We start from the raw sequence: 17,214 nt of genomic DNA on the forward strand, positions 1-17,214 counted from the left end.
CCAAACAAAAAAAAAGAAATAAATGGTGGACGCGTTTTGCTGGTAACAAGGGGAAATTTTTTTTTTTTTTTGCCATTGCATCAAATGATGCTGAACTGTATTAAACTCTCAATAGCAGACCTGAACCCTCCTCCTCCCCCCAGCCCGTGGAGAGAAGTCTTTTATCTTCGTGCTGAAGTTCTGTGGAGATGGATGGATACACTGGCAGACTGCATGATGTATCATTCGAAATCCGTTACAGTGGAAAATAAAACTGAACTGAACTCTGCCGTGTGGGCCTGGTGTGACACGGGGCAGGGCAAGGGACAGCACCCAGGGCGTGCTTAGGGTGGGTGGCAGGGAAAGGTTCTTCCCCCAGAGGCTGCTGGGGCTCCCCAGAAAATGGGAACATTCCCAAGAGCTCCAGGAACGTTTGGATACCGCTCCCAGGGATGCTCAGGGTGGGATTTTGGGGTGTCATGGAGCTGGATCCATGATTCTGTGGGTTCCTTCCAGCTGAGGATGTTCCCTGATTCCATGAGTGACCCATCCAGTGGAATCATGCTCCAAAGTGGAACGAGGCCACGCTCTGGATTTCAGCTTTCCTCCTGTACAAAGTCATTCCCAAAGTGATAAAATCCCACACTGGTTTGGGCTGGAAGGGACCTTAAAGCCCATCCCATCCCATCCCATCCCATCCCATCCCATCCCATCCCATCCCATCCCATCCCATCCCATCCCAGATTTGGAATTAAAGCCCATCCAGCCCCACCCCTGCCATGGGCAGGGACACCTTCCACTCTCCCAGGTTGCTCCAAGCCCCATCCAACCTGGCCTTGGACACTTCCAGGGATCCAGGGGCACTAATTAAAGGATTTGTGTTCATTCCCCAGTCACCCAGCAGAATTTTAAATTTTTTTAATAAATAATTTAATCATCTCTACTGCCTCTCCATGGATATATTCCTTCTCCCTCCTCTTTTTTCATTAGCCTGGAGGATGGTAGGGAGACTCTCCCACTTTCCCTGTGCATGTATTTTCATTTTTAAAGGAATATTACACTCACTTCATGTAATGGAGTAGAAGTTCTTGTGTCCTTGCCACTTACCTAAAGTCATACTTGGGAGCTTTAGGAACAGCTTATTTCCAGTAATTATTACTCTGAGCATTTCTCAATTAAATCATTACTTTTCTCCTCAGCAATGCAAATTCTGGCTATCCCAAGGTTTCTGTAGGAATGGATTGCTCTTTTTTTTTTTGCTGCTGAATAGACTCCTAATGAGGATTATGTGGTTTTTGCACCATAAAAACATAAGCAGACTTAGAAATCAATCCAGTAAAATTTGGAGTCGATTATTAAAAATTAAGTATAAATTTTGGATTGTGATCCATTTTGGGATCAGTGCATTAGAGGCACTTCCTCACCCTCTGAGAAGCTCCTGCAGGATGAGGATGGCTCCACCCGGTAAGAAGAGGCTTTCCAGGGTAGATGGTTTATATTAAGGAGAGCAGATGGGAAGTCCAACCATTCCCCAAAAGTCCTGCAGAGGAAGGCAAACACCGCAGGGTGCCAGAGCTTTTTCCATGAGTCAAAAAAACACTCACCTTTCAAGATCTCCCCGATAAAGCTCATGCCTGGAGGATGAACTCAATTAGAGAGCAGACTGTTTGCAAGTGGATCCCTACAATTTCGTTTTGGGAATGTGGGATTGCAGCAGTTAATTAACTCTATGAAAACAGCACAAATTACTGTATCCATTTCCAAGATCCACCTTTCGCAAGAGCGCAGCGAAAACAAAGGAACGGGAGCTGCATCCCTAGAAAAATACTCACCGCAAGGCTGCAGCAATTGATTCAAACACTTCTTAGCTCAAAATGAAACACTTTAAATTTATCTCCCAGCAGAGCCGACCCCGAGGGACGCTGTATTTCTGCTAAAATGAGGAAATTCGGTAGCACGGGATGAAGATCCCCGGTGGTCACCTGGATGCGCTCCGATGGAAAACCGACGCGTGGGTGGCGGGGAGGGGGTGTGGGGGTGGTTTGGGTTTCAGGGAGCCCCGGGAGGTTCGGGAAGCTCCCCCTGGCTCCCCACAGGTGTCCGGGTCCCGCCCTGCCCGCAGGTGCCACCGCCCCGGGGCGGGCACGGCGTGTCCGAGCCGCCCGCTCCGCCCCGGCGCCTGCCGCGCCCGCCCCGCCGCACGGCCGGGGAGCAGCCCGCTGTCCTGTGTCCTGCTGTCCTGTGTCCTGCTGTCCTTCTGCTCCTGTGTCCCCCTGTCCCGGTGTCCCGGCACGGAGGGTGAGTGCGGGAAGGGTCCGGGAGGGGAACGCGGAGCGGGCTCGGGGTGATGCTGAGCCCCGGCGGGAGCGGGCACGGGGAGGTGGCGCCAAAATCTGTGTCCCCAGCCCCACTGGGAGAGCAAATTGGCACCAAAATCTGGGTGTCCGCAGCCTCAGAGGGAGAGCAAAGCGGCACCAAAATCTGGGTGTCCCCAGCCACACAGGGAGAGGGAGGTGGCACCAAAATCAGTGTGTCCCCAGCCACACCGGAGGGTGAAGTGACACCACAATCTGGGTGTCCCCAGCCACACCGGAGGGCGAAGTGACACTAAAATCTGGGTGTCCCCAGCCACACCGGAGGGTGAAGTGACACCAAAATCTGAGTGTCCTCAGCCACACCGGAGGGCGAAGTGACACCAAAATCTGGGTGTCCCCAGCCACACCGGAGGGTGAAGTGACACCAAAATCTGGGTGTCCCCAGCCACACCGGAGGGCGAAGTGACACTAAAATCTGGGTGTCCTCAGCCACACCGGAGGGCGAAGTGACACCAAAATCTGGGTGTCCCCAGCCACACCGGAGGGCGAAGTGACACTAAAATCTGGGTGTCCCCAGCCACACCGGAGGGTGAAGTGGCTCTGAAATCTGGGTGTCCCCAGCCCCACAGGGAGTGGGAGGTGGCACAGGAATCTGGGTGTCCCCAGCCCCACGGGGAGAGGGAAGTGGCATCAAAATTTGGGTGTCCGCAGCCCCGCCAGAGGGAAAAGTGGCTCTGAAATCTGGGGGTCCGCAGCTACACCGGAGGGCGGAATGACAACAAAATCAGAGTGTCCCCAGCCCCACGGGGAGAGGGAAGTGGCACCAAAATCTGGGTGTCCCCAGCCCCACGGAGAGTGGAAAGTGTCGCTGAAATCAGGATGTCTCCAGCCCCAGCGCTTTTGGGGAGTGCAATGTGGCACCAAAAGAGGGTGTCCCCAGTCCTGCTGGTTTTGGGGAACAGGAGGGAGCACCAAAATCAGGGTGTCTCCAGCCCTGGCTGTTTTTGGGGAGCAGAACATGGCACGTAAACCCAGGTGTCCTCAGCCACTCAGGAAGCAGGAGGTGTCACCAAAATCAGGATGTCCCCAGCGCTGTGGCACTGGCAGGAGGAGCCAGGCTGTGGGAAGAGCTGGGTGTGCAGCGTCAGGTGCCTGGGACCCGATTCCCAGGCTGTGTTTAACAGTTCCCTCGTAAAAGTGCAGTTATTACACAGCTCCTGATGATTATAGAGCTGTAAAAAGAGCTGGGCTCCGTGTTCCACAGGTGTGGACGCCAACCTCGGGCTCTTTAGCAGTGGGGCTTCAGCGTAGGAAGTGACAGAGCACCACAAAAATGTACTTAGTGCAGCAAAAACTGAGTGGGAAATACAAGCTGCCCACCGTGAAGGCTGCAGAGGGGTTTTGGATAAGGGCAGGGCTACATGGGGTACTGGGATGGAATTCCTGGCTGGGAGGGTGGGGGATCCCTGGAAGTGTCCAAGGCCAGGTTGGATGGGGTGTGGAGCAGCCTGGGCTAGTGGGAGGTGCCATGATGTGCCATGTCCATGGCTGGGACATGTTTCAGGTCCCTCCCAACCCAAACCATCCTGTGATCCTATAAAAGCACATCAGCAGGTGCTGGGCTGGCCCTGGCAGGGTGGAAAAGTGCTGATTTCAGCGTGGTGTTTTTCTTCAGAGTGGACACAGGCTCCTGGAACCTATTCCAGATATCCAGCTGCATATCCTTGTGCTGGATCAGGCTGTAAATCCCTTGGGACAACAAGCAGCAGTGTTCTGGGGGATTTTGGGGGTCCTGGGCACTGAGGGCTCAGTTCTGTGTGAGGCTCTGGGTGCTCTGCCGATGCAGGGAATGAAAACAGTGCTGGGCTTGAGGAGTGCACGTGGTTGATGCAGATAGAAGGTTTGCAGGAGCCAGCTGGTTGATTCCTGAGGGCAGTCTCAGGAAAATGGACTGTGTGATTTCTCATCTGTCAGAGGGTAAGGCGGGCAGAGATCACAGCAGTTGCAGAGCCATGTGCTGCAGCCTCCTCCAGAAATGCCCTGCTGCTAATCCCAGATGCTCAGAGAATGAGTCAAGTTTCTCTCCCTCAGTAAACACGTTTTTGTTTAAAATCATAAAATATTAAGTGTTGAGATCTCTGTTTCTCAGGTCAGTTTTGAACCTCTAAGTTTTGACGTTTCCCCCGTGACTTGTCACACCTCTGCTTGGATGAGCTTTTAAGAAAAGGACAAAAAAATGAAAATATTTGTGCTGACAGAGAGCAAAGTTTGAGAACAGATAGATCAGCTCAGAGGAGGAGAACTCAGAGCTGGCTGTGTCCCTGTTTTGTGTGCCTGTGTACCCTGTACCTGCAGTGCAGGTGAATTCCAGAGGTAATTGCACAGGGATGTTTTATGGCACGGAGCAGGGGAGTTGTCCAGGTTGTTGCACAGCTCGGTGATTCATCAGCCTGTGCACGGTGATATTTCACTCCTGCAGCCAGCCCACAAGTGACTCAGTTAGCAGAGCTCCCCCTCTTCCCTCCCTGCCTTCCTTGCTTTAAGTCAATCAGTGCTTAGAGCGTGAGGATTGCTCTGCTGCAGCCACATGCTCTGGGTGCCCTCCCTTCCAGAGGGGACCATCTGCAGCCTCCAGCCCCCGGCAGGGCCTTTCCCTGAGCTTTGACATCTGAGTGATGTTCACTGCCAGCAGCTGGGAGATCCCATAATCAGCTTACATGGATCCCAGCTTGATCCTGGGGACACTTGGGATGAATTCCCTTTGTCTGGAGGCCAAGGTGGGGGGATGTGGTCTCTGGGTCAGGCAGGTGATTGCCATTGGCACCCTGAGGTGCTGCAAGGAAAAAAAAAATCCATTTTAGGCACCTTTTCCTGCACCCTTGGGAGCTCTACAGGGGAGACACCTCAAGGTTGAGGCAGGTTATCCCAACCTCTTGCTGCTTGGTTTTCCATTTTCCCAAATTTCAGGTGTGAGAGAAGAGAGAGGGAATATTTCCTTGTATCCTGTTTTTATGGTTGTGGTAATTACATTGGAGAACCTGTCCAGAATCAGGAGTTACAAACTCAGGGTAGAAAGCAGAAGTCACCAAGTGAAGATTCCCAACCCATGGATGATTCTCTACCCATAGAAGGGCCTTGGAAGAAGATGAACTTTAAGATCCCTTCCAACTCAAACCATTCTGTGATTAAAAATTAAAATAAAAAAAGCTGCATTAATTGTGATACTTCTGAAAATTCCCCTCTTGTTTTTTTCAAAAATCTGTGTTCCTCAATACTTAATTCCTTCCTCAGCTCCATTGGCTGGATCTTGTGGGCTCAAAGGAAAGGAATGTTTCTGTTATTCCCATGTGTGCCCCAAAGGCCTCCTGGATGAGGTGCATGTCCAACAGCTCACAAGTGCTGAAAATCCACCTCTGATGCTCCATGCCAATAAACTTCAGAGGGAATTTCAGGTGGCAGCTTTCCTGAAGGATTGAGGTGGATTGAGTGATGCATGTGATGTTGGCAGGAATATTCCCAGTAATTGCTGGGAGAATCTTTTTAGCCTAAATGAGGAGGTTTCACTTGGGCTTTGCATGTGACTTTTGGCAGATAAACATCACCAGGATGGTCATTCCCAGTGCCAAATGAGCAGCCTGGGATGGTGGAAAGTGTCCCTGTCCATAGCAGGGAGTAGAATGGGATTAGTTCAAGGTTCCTTCCACCCCAAACCATCCTGGAATTCCATGATTTTAAGTCAGTGCCTTGGCATTCCTTGTTTTCTTGCTGTGTCCATGAGCAGGGAGCACAAGCCACCATCCCACAAAATGAGATTGGGATTTCTTGCCTGAAGCCTGGGGCTTTTTGATGTGCCTGGCTTGAACTACAGGACCAAATTTGGGGTAAAATAGTTTTCATTTTGGGTTTTTGCTGGGTTTTGCTTTCTGAACTTTTGCCTGAAACCTGCTTGGAATAAACTTACAAACCCCATTGATGATATCATCTTATAGGTGTGGAAGTGGGGCAGTAAAGGATTGGAACCTGAGGTTTTGTGTTTAAAAAACCCCCAAAATCCTGGAAGAGTTTGGGTTGGAAGGGCCCTTCAAGCTCATCCCATTGCCAGAAATTCTCCTGGAATCTGTGCAGGTGGCAGAGGGAGAACCCAGTCCTGCCCTCACTGCTCTTCAGGGAAATTGTGGTTTCTTAAATTTAATGTTTCCACTCCCCAGCTCTCAATCCAGGGGAAAATCCACTCCATCCTTCATTTTAATCCTTCATTATCCTGCTTTTTTTTTATAACAGGAGTACACACTAAAAAACAAAGTGGGAAGAGATCCTTGCAACAATGGGGTGAAAGATTGGGCATACACACTGGGTATAAATAGATTGGACATTCTGCTCCTTCAAAATGTTGAAATAGAGTTGTTCTCACACTCTGAATTAATTTTGCCTGTAAATTAGTGTGTCTATGAGAAGAGTTGTCTTTCTTATGTCCAAATGTCCATGTTTTCCTGTAAAGAAATGTTTCTCTTCCTCGTAGCCCAGTTATAGGATTATTTCAAATGTTAAGGAAGCTAAGACTGAAATCTTGGTTTATATGGATTGAGAACTAAGAATAATTCTAGGAGCAGACTTGCCTTCAGTTTAAGTGCAAGATGATGTAATTTTTGTCCATTCTTTCCAATTTAACAGGCAAAAAACCTGCACAAAGCACATTTCAGTGGCATCATAATTCCTTCAGAACACCTTTCAGCCCTGAAATCCCTGCCACAGTGCAGAGGTGAAGGTGGCTGGGGTTGGAATAGCAGCAGCCATCCCAGGAGCTGCCTCTGGTGACTCCCTGCTGCTCCAGGGCACTTTTCTACCCTCCCTTCCTCAGCAGCACAGACAGACACCAGATTATCTCCCAGCCCTGGGGATGTGCCCTGGAGGGGGTGATTACCCTGCTCAGGAGTCTAAACACGCAGATGGGAGCACTTAGCACTTCGAGTCATCTAATCCTTTTTTTTTTTTTTTTTTTTTTTTTTTTGGAGGGGGGAAAAATGCTGCCCCGGTTTTGTCCTGATGTGAAGAAACCTGTTCTGGCAAATTGCACTAATTCAGAGCTCAGCTTAACTCACTGAAATGGAGCTAAAAGCTTTGGAGAGAAGCACAGGCAGGAGCCTCGAGTGCCCCCAGAGTGCCTCAAACTTCGTTTCCAGGGGCTGGTTCAGCTGAAATGTCATTTAAGGCTGGACTTGAGGCGTTTTGGTGCTTTGGGTATGGGGTGTGAGGTGTGGGCTTGGAGTGTGTGGCAGCTAAGGAAATCCATTTTATGGAATATCAGAGCTGGAAGGGACCCACAGGATCATGGGTCTGACTCCTGGTGCTGCACAGACACCCCAAAATCCCACCCTGGGAGTGGTGTCCAAACACTCCTGGAGCTCTGGCAGCTTTTCCCATTCCCTGGGCAGCCCCAGCACCCTCTGGGGGAAGAGCCTTTCCCTGAAATCCACCCTAAAATTCCATGGCCCAGCTGCAGCTGTTCTTCCTCTGCTGTCCCTCTGGAGGAAGCTCCAGACTGGGATCCCCCCCCTCAGTTTTTTCTCCAGGCTGGACACACCAAATGACCCTGTCTGTTTTTGTTTTTCTGGCCATATTTTCATTGGCTTTTAGTTTCAGATCACCAGGTCCCAGCACTGTTTTCTGGCTGGGATCATCCTTTTTCCTTGGAAGTTCACTGTCTCCATCTGTTGTGCCTGGCTGGAGTGAAAACATCTTCCCAGGCTCATCCTTGTTTCTGTAATTCCTGCAGGATAATCCCCTCCCTGGCTGTTTCAGGACTGAGCATTTTCAGCTGCAGCATCCCAGCTGGCCAGGGAAACGTGGCTGCTCCAAAACTGGAGTTTGCTCCCAGGACAGATCCTGTGCCCATCCTTTCAAACTAACCCTACACATCAAAAATCCCAAAATTAAGATTACAGTGGTGCCTCACTCTTTGGGAAGGTTCAGGGCATCTCATCTGCTTCACATGGATGTAGAGACAAATCAGAGGGTGTTTATATAAATATACAAAAATGAATTTCAGGTTTATTAATGAGACCCAAGAGCAGGGATTCTGCAGAAGTCCAGGAAGCAGAATGTCCAGGCAAACCCAGGGGGTGCTGGCCCTGCAGCTGCTCCTCTGGGATGTCAGGTTTTTACACCATGTGGGTGTAAGGGCTGGGGAATCTCCCCGTGCTCAGCTAACTCCAGCCTGGGGCTGCTTTCTGTTCCTCATAATTATTTTATTTTTCTGACATTATTGCAACACTGCCTGATATCAATCTAGTCTGATAACATTCAAAATACACAGCACAGAAGGGAAAAATTCTTTAAGTTTCAAGGAGGACTTTTGCTGTGGGCTTTTATGTTTTGTTTTCTTGTTTCTTTATTTCAGCTTTTATTTATTTGTGTGTGTGTATATATATATATATATATATATATATATATATATATATATATATATAAACTGTCTCTATAACATTTCAGTATTGACTATTTGGCTTCTTTCCCTTTCCCTTTCCCTTTCCCTTTCCCTTTCCCTTTCCCTTTCCCTTTCCTTTCCTTTCTCTTTCCTTTCTCTTTCTCTTTCCTTTCCTTTCTTCTCACATTTGGAGAGATCATGGCTGAAAAACTGACATTGGCACTGTTGTTCTCTAGTGGAGAAAACCCTAAAATAAGTTGTTTATAAAATTCATGAGGTATCAAGGAGCTGCAGAGTTCCAGCTGATCTGCACAGACTTGAAAATGTCTTTTCAGTGAAGCAATAAATGAAGTTAATAATTACAGCACAATTAGACAGGAGGGTGCTGTGAGGAGGATTTCTCCTTCACTGGTTGCAGGAAATGAGAGATTTGGGGTGCAGGGCTGGGACAGTCCTTTGACCTGCACTCTGCTGCTGGTGGGTAAAATCTCAGAGTAGTAAGGTTTTGGTTGAACCAACCTGCTAGTTTAGCTAAAATCTGCATTTTTTTTCCTTTTATGGGGCAGAGGTGAAGGGCTGTCACTGCCTGAGTGCCCCAGGCTCTGTGAGCTCTGTGCTGAATCAAACTGGAATTTGGGGCATTCCCACCTGGAAGGGACCTTAAAGCTGATCCCATCCCTCCCCTGCCATGGGCAGGGACACTTTCCACCATCCCAGGTTATTCCAGCCTGGCCTTGGACACTCCCAGGGATCCAGGGGCAGCCACAGCTGCTCTGGGAATTCCATCCCACCCATCCTGAAGCCATTCCCTGTGTCCTGTCCCTCCATCCCTTGTAAATCATCTCTCTCCAGGATGAACATTCCCAACTCCCTCAGCCTTTCCTTGTGGATCCCTTCAAACTCAGGATATTGTTCCCAAACAGATGAAATGTTCAAAATCAGGACACAGCAATTTATATAATTTATGGATTTGTAGAGAATCAAACAACTCCTTTTGTTTTTATTGTTTTTTATCCCAGCTGCAGTCACTCCTGATTGTTTTGTACCAACTCCTCAAATTTATTTATCCCTCCCACCTGCCAGCACTGGGAACCTCAGTTCCTGAGCTGTTGTGAATTCCCAGGGAATGCTGGAGCAGCCTTGAATCCCTGACTCAGAAATGCCCTGGTGGTTTAACAACTGGTGGCAAAGTCTTGTTTGCTGTGCTCTGAAACCAGATTTCAGAGGTAGAGAGAAATACATCATTTCAAATCCCCAGAAAGGCCTTTGCTCACATATTTCAGTGCCACAGGATTTATTTTTCCCTGGCAGAACTCAGTGAGCCCCCCAGGCTCTGTGAAAGGATAATATGAGATGTGGATTTTTGATACAGAGAAGTTTCTTTCCTCTTCTTTTTTACCAAAAGGCACACAGGGTAACTGAAGTCACATCAAATACTTGAAATGCATTTTTGCTGGGTTATGTAACATATGAAAGGAGCAGAGTTTGTCTTTCTGCATCAGAATTCTGTGCATTGACTGCAGCCAGCTGGGACAGAGATCTGATCTGATCAAAGGCATTTTCCACTTCATTTCCAAGCCTTATCACATCTCCCTCAGCAATAAAACCTGAGGGTTTGGTCTTTCCAAAGAGGGTTTTGGTCAGGCTGGTGGGAGAAGGTGAGTGATAGCTTTTGCATTATTTATTAAACTGCCTTTTCTCTTTGTTTTATTTTAAATAAAGCATTTTTTAAAGGCGCATTCTGCATCGGACATCCCATAATTGATCACCTGAACCTCTCACTTGGGTTTTCAAACCTCAAACTCTCACCCCTTCCTTGCAAGAGAAGCCTTTAGGAGTTGCAGCTGTGGGGTGGGACTGCCCTGGGATTGAAAGGAGCCGTGTTTTCCCTCCTTTTTCCAAAATCCCAGGGCAAACACTGCTCCTCTTTTCATTCCATAAAAACTGCCCCAGGAGCTGCAGCCTGGCTCAGGTTTGAACCCCAGGTCAGCAGCTGAAGTCAGAGCTTTGTAAAATCCGTGCAGGAATAGAAAGGGAGGGGAAGCACAAAGGAGCAGCCCCACTTAGAACTGGTTTTAAGGGTTGTTCTGCCTTAAAAAAAAACCTGTCCTGTGCTGTCCAAACACCTAAAAATGTCACTGGACACGTGGATTCCTTTGTGTGCTGGGGTGTTGCAGTTGGTTATCAGGTTGTGTTTAATCCAAAAATCCAGGATGTTTCAGGCTCTGTCTGGGTAATCACTCAGATTTGTTCATAATGTTGCTAAACTGCTTTTTTTTTTTTTTTTTCTGATTCTGTGAATGGTGTTAATATCCCACCTGGGTATTTTAATTGTGGAATTCTGTGGGTTCTTGATGGCTTTTCAGAATAGATGATGTCATTTTTAAGGTTTGGGGATTTTAAACCCATATCCAAATTTTCTTTAGTGTTGCCTCTGTGAGGATGAGAAAATTCAATTTGTAGCTCTCTTCCCACAGAAAGTTTTCTTTATTCTGTGTGGATAGAAACCTTTTTATTTTTCTCAGTTAATATCCACCAAGTGCAAAGTATGTATTTATTAAAAATACATTTCTCCACGTGGCTTTGGGAGTAGTTTGACCACCACAGAGAACCAATTTCACAATAAACTCTTTTAAAAAGAGCATTTAATTGCAGAAGGAATTTTTCCTTGTGTGCTTAGCTGCCAGAATAAAGGGAGCTGAGATCTTCTCTGAATTGTCAGGATTGTCTTCACTGGTAAAATCCATGTTTACAACCTTGCCTGTGGTTAACCACCCCCAGATAAGATCATGGACTGTCTCCTTGTGAGTGTAACAGGGGTTGATGCTGCAATTCAAGCACAAATAAATTGTGCTTTATTTTTATTTTTTTTTCCTCTGTGGCTTTGAGAGTGACTTGCAACGTTTCCAGTTTATGAAGTGTTTCTCCAGATAATCCATGGTGGCTGGGGAGGGGATGATTTGCCTTCCCTGACACTGCAATGCCCCATTTTCCTGCAGTGCTTCCATAAAAAAAAAAAAAATAAAAAAATAAAAAAAAAGCTCTGGTGGTTGGGGATAATGTGCTAAACCACATGTCTGGACACATTGGAGAGGTGAAACCTGAAACTTGGCACTTCAGACACTTCTTAAGTCAACACAGCTAAAAGCAGCCACAGCACAACTCTTGCACTGTTCCTGTTCCTTAGACAGAAAAGCAGAAAAAATTTCATCCAAGCACCACTTTAACCCCAGCTGTTACTGTAAGGATTCCTCAGTTTCCTCTGGGGTTTGTCAGGTAAAAGTGAGATTTGAGCTGGAGCAGTTGGGTTTTGTCACCAGGGTCGTGTTTTAGTGCTACTTGTTTTACACCAGCTGTGTCTGCAGACTGAAATGTTGTTTAAAATTGGTACAGAAGTTGAGTATAAAATCTGTTAAAAATCAATTCCCAGGAGGCAGATTGGGGGGGGACATAAGAAAATTGTCCTCCACCAGGATGGAGCCCACTGCAACTTGTTCTGCAGAAGAAATCTGAACAAATAATAAACTTTGCAAGCCTGGAGTAAAGTTCTGGTGTATTTCCATTTCAGACTGGGCATTTAAATCAAGGATTTTGCTCTGGGATTTGATCATCCCCCCAAACCATGGCAGGAATAGGAATTGTGTGGATTGTGGCAAGTGTCCTTCATTTCCATCTCCCCACCTGCTCGTAGCTTTTTGATGTTTTCTTGATGTGCTTTGCCAGATCATTTGATTCAGGCTGAGCACAGGATTTACATTGCTTTGGTCAGCAGCTGATTCCTGGGCAGAGGAGGAACAGCTGGGCTGGGATCTGTTCCATAACCCCTGGATGGAGAATGCTCCCAGTGGGATGGGAATTCTCTTTATTTTTAAAAGTGACCACTGGATTCTGCCCCAGCTTCAGACATGCAGAAAATTGACTTATTTGGGGCTACTGAAGGAGGAGGCTCAACTCTCCTGGCTGAAACAAAACTGATTTATTTCTGTGTTAATATGGGATAAAGCAATCCAAAAACCACAAATCTTGTGAGGAGCAGATGGGGGAATCTTTTTCCTCTCTGGAATTCCCTGAAGGAGGGGACAGCCAGGGGAATTTGGGATTTGCTCCCAGGGAACAGGGACAGGAGGAGAGGGAACAGCCTCAAACTTCACCAGCAAAGGTTTAAATTGGATTTTGGGACAATTCCTTCATGAAAAAGGTGCTCAGGTGGAGTCCCCATCCCTGCAGGGATGTAAAACCCTGGGGATGTGACACTTGGGGACTCGATGGTCTGAGAGAGATTTTCCATCCTTAACCCTTCTAATCTTTATTCCACATCCCCAAAAAAAAACCCTGGATTTCCTGGAGCACCATTCCCTCAGTGGCTCCTCTGCTGTGCCTTATTCCCATCCTGTTTTATTTCTCCCCATGATGGGTTTGGACCCGATCCTTGTGGGATTTGGCTTCCTGATGGGAGATGCTTGGCAACAATTCCAGCTGCTGCTGTTCCCACAGCCAACCTGGAAATGGGTGGGGCTGAGGAGAACAGATTGCCTGCTGGAATGGCAGCTCATCAAAGGCCAGGGAAATCTATAAAATCAGCCATAAAGTTCCTTTGAAAGCTTCAGGTTTGCTGGTTTTACTACTGCAGGGAGATGCAATGTAAAACACGGGTTTGTGTGGGGAAAATGGGATTTATTTTAAAGGAGATAAGGGGAAATCCCTTCAGGATCTTTCTAACAACTCCTACAAATGGGTTCTTTTCTTCTGGGAGAATTTGAAAACTCTTGTTTATGTGGGTTTCTTTACCTGAATTGTTTCCTTGCTGTATCAAGGATGCAGTGGTTAATCAACTTCTGAGTCTGACTGGAGGGGAGTTAATTGTTAATCAGTGTCAGAAGTGCCTGAACTCTTGGTGAAGTGAATTTTCCCTGCATGTCTTCCCCAATCTGCCCTGATAACCATTGATTATCCAACTCTGAATCCATGAAAGCAGCCCTTAAAATAGCAGTGAAATCCAGGAAATGCCAGTGGAGCCCTAAAATCATATTTTGGATTTCTGACTGATAGAAGGGAATTCACAGCAGCTGCCTGGGGCTGTGGGGAGGGAGGAGAGGGAAACAACCTTTAAAACCTCCATTCTCCTGGAAATAGGGAGCTTTATTCTGGTTTACCAGAGGCTTGGTGTTCACTGGGAATGCAGAACCTTTTATGTGCCAAAATCACCGGGTTAAAGCCAAAAAGAGCTTTATTTAAATAAATAAAAAAATAAAGATATTTATTTGCATATAACTTATATATGCACTTATATACACTACACTTATGTAGGGTAATTAGTGTAAAACAGAATAGAAAAGGTTTATTGCTTTAAGGAGGGAACACTTTTTCTGAAAACATGTTTTTCGTAAAAAAAAAAAATTTGTAAGAAAATATTACTTTTTTATGTCTTTAATAGATGTTTAATCATTGTTTTATTTTCTTGTCCATGAGCAGCCTGAGGAACTTGAGGCTTCAAGGCTGATTTTTCCCTGGCTCCCAGCAGTATCCAACAAGTGTGGGGCTTTTTGGGGTGTGTGTGTGTATTTTTCTGTGAATGGTGTTTTTCTGGGAGTCTGGGTGTGAGTGTGAAATATTTTTTGGGATGTGTGTGAAGCCTTTCTGTGTGTTTTTTTTCTGTAAATGTGTTTTTCTGTGTGTGCAGGAAATTATGTGTGAGTTTAGAATCTTTTTGGGGGTGTGTGTTTCTCTGTGTATCTTTCTGGAATTTTTTGTGTTGTGTGTGTGAGTCTGGAGAGTTTTTTGGGTGTGTGGAGTGTTTTTGAGGGTGTATGTGAGTCTGTGTGTGAGTGGAGAGTTTTTTGGGGGTGTGTGGAGTGTTTTTGGGAGTGTGAGTCTGTGAGTGGGGAGTTTTTTGGAGGATGTGAAGTCTGTGTGAGTGTGAATCTTTCAGTCTTTGTGTCTTTCTGTCTGTGTCAGTTTTTCTGCACGTGTGACTCTTTTTGTGTGTGTCTCTTTTTGTTCCTGTGACTTTTGGGTGGTTTTGTGCCTTTCTCTGTGTGTTTTTCTCAGTGGGGCTTTGTGTGGATCAGTGCTTGGACTCCATGGTTCTGAGAGGGATTTTCCATCCTTAACAATTCCAATTTTTATTCCACATCCCCAAAATTAGCCTGGAGCACATTCTCTGCTGTATCTCATTCCCATCTCTGTGTTTCTCTCTGCCTGAATATTTTGTGTGTATTTTTGTGTGACTTTCTGTGTGTGTCTTTTTGCACAAATCTTCCTCTGTCTGAGATTTCTGGGCTTTTCCTGTCTTCAGGATGGATCTTTGTGGTTCCAAAGTTGTCTCACTTCCCATTTTAAATAAACCCATGGTGACAGAACACTTCCTTGGAGAGCAGATCCAGCAGGAATTGCCCACATCTCCACCCCTGGGTGTTGTTTAACTCCTTTGAGTGGAGCTCCCAGTTATTCCCTCCCCTCCAAACTGGGATTTGTCCCACGGGGATGGAGCCTGTGAGTACAAGAGTGAGGCTGAGCTGGGAGAGGAGGTTAAAGCTGCTCAGACCTGCCAGGTCTGGGTGTGCCCCAGAGCTGGATTTGGTGTGATTACAGCATGGAAAACTTGGGGGTGCCTGGGGAATCCTGGTAGCAGCTGAGAGGGTGAAGGTGAAATTTGCACTTACTCATTGCTCTGATTTTTTTTTCCTGTTTTTTTTTTTTTTATAAACATAAATTCGTAAATTGTGGTTAATAAATTCATTTTGTGGATATATAAAATCAAGTGCTTGGAAGAAATTGCTGTTTAATATCTGTAAAAAAAAGCCCATCATGTCAGTTTGGGCCATTCACTTAGAGTTAGTCTTGATGATCCTGGCAGGTCCCTTCCAGCTCAGAATATTCTGTGATCTCAAGATCAGCTCCACTCTGCAAGGTCCAACCCCAGGAATGATTTCTGAGGTGGATTTATGTGTGGCAATGCCATGGAGCTCATGACTCACATCAGGAATGGCTCCACTGGAGTTTGGTTTAGGTTTTTTTTTTTTCTCTGTTGGTGGAGAAGGACTGAAATTGGAAAGATTGGAAGGTTGTGTATGTGCTTTTTTACACCCTGGGTGTGAAAGAAACACCCAAATCCTTTCCCAGTGACCAGTGCTTTGGAGAGCTGGGATTTTTATTTTCTGCCTGGGGCTGTGAATTTGCATTGCGCTGCAACCCCCCAAACACAGGCAGAGAAAATTCCCTGTGCCTGTGGCTACATCAGGATGTTAAATACCAGGGTTATTAATCTTTCCTCACCTCAGCAGCTCTTAGGCCAGGCATTAATGTGTTTTTGTGTGAGATTTAATTGCTCAGGCTTGTAACAACTCCAAGCCCTAAGATCCTGTTTCCCCCTGTGACTTCAGCACTGGGAAATTGGCTCTCTGGAAAAAGCAGCAGAAGTTGTTTGGATTGTGTTCCATTTTTCCATGGCATATGGAGGCTCATCTGTGGGTTATGGATCAGTGGAGAGCAAGGCTCAGACTGGGGCAGGGATTTTCCAAAAGTAAACAGCAGCCAGGAGTGATGCTGGGAAGGGAATTCCAAAGTCAGGGCTTGCTGCACTGAGCTTGGATCGTGTCAGCACCAAATTTGCTTAGAGAAATTACCACAATGAAACACCTGGATGTTTATATTAACTTAATAAAAAAAAAGGTGTTCCTATAAATAAAACATGAATAAACTCATGAAATAAGAAATAAGAGTTGCTAAATAAGCCTCAGATGAAGGCCAAGTGTGTCTTCTATTCCATTCACATTGCATAAGCAGCCAAGCTTATTTTAAAGAGTTTAAAAAAAAAAAAAAAATAAATAGTTGGGAAAAAATGTAAAAGGTCTTGACATTCAATCTGTCATCATTGTCTTCTCAAGAATGCACACGTTCAACAAAGCAGGCAAAAGGTTTTGCTGAGTGACATTGATCTTTGGAGTTCTTGTTTGGTTTTCTGCTCATTAAGCTCCTGACATGGAAACAGACTTGAAAAGGCCAAGAGCTGTGACACTGGATGCAGATTTTAGCATGTCAGCAGGTCTGGCAATAAAATATACCCTGAACTTGATTTTATTACCTTTTCTTTTAACAGCAGGAGCCAACATTTGGAAATGATAGACCTGAGTGCAGTGATGGGAGAGACAGCAAAGGAGACATAAATCAAAAAATCTGTATTTTCCTGCTTAAAAAGGGCTCTTTTGGAATTATTTATTAGGGATTCTATTTGTGAATTCCAGGCCTTAATTTATATTATGGGCATGGGAGCAAATTGGGGCAATTAAAATATTTTAAATGTGCTTATTATTTTTGGAGGGCAGGGAAAAAAGCCCAACTCAAACCACCACAACCTTTTTGTTTGGAAATCTTTACCAGAAATTAAATTCCAGATTTTTTTTTCTTTAATAGAGTGAGACCCAGCCAATGTGTTTGTAGTGAAACTTAAATTTGAGTGCAGAGGAAGGACCAGGAGAATTCCCTGGAAGTTGCCAA

The 17,214-nt window shown here is 46.0% G+C and overlaps 1 protein-coding gene across 2 annotated transcripts in view; it reads left to right on the top strand.

Annotated features, from left to right (window-relative positions):
• The first annotated feature begins 2,163 nt into the window (after positions 1-2,163).
• The window catches only part of LYPD6B (LY6/PLAUR domain containing 6B), a 36,319-nt gene continuing 21,268 nt past the window's right edge, over positions 2,164-17,214 (top strand). For both annotated transcript variants that reach the window (XM_056496359.1, XM_056496360.1), the window contains exon 1: positions 2,164-2,277. The gene's annotated coding sequence lies outside the window, so the exon portion shown is untranslated. The remainder of the gene's footprint in view (positions 2,278-17,214) is intronic.

Source organism: Oenanthe melanoleuca, chromosome 7 (genome assembly GCF_029582105.1).
Source record: "Oenanthe melanoleuca isolate GR-GAL-2019-014 chromosome 7, OMel1.0, whole genome shotgun sequence".
In the NCBI taxonomy this organism is placed as follows: Eukaryota; Metazoa; Chordata; class Aves; order Passeriformes; family Muscicapidae; genus Oenanthe; species Oenanthe melanoleuca.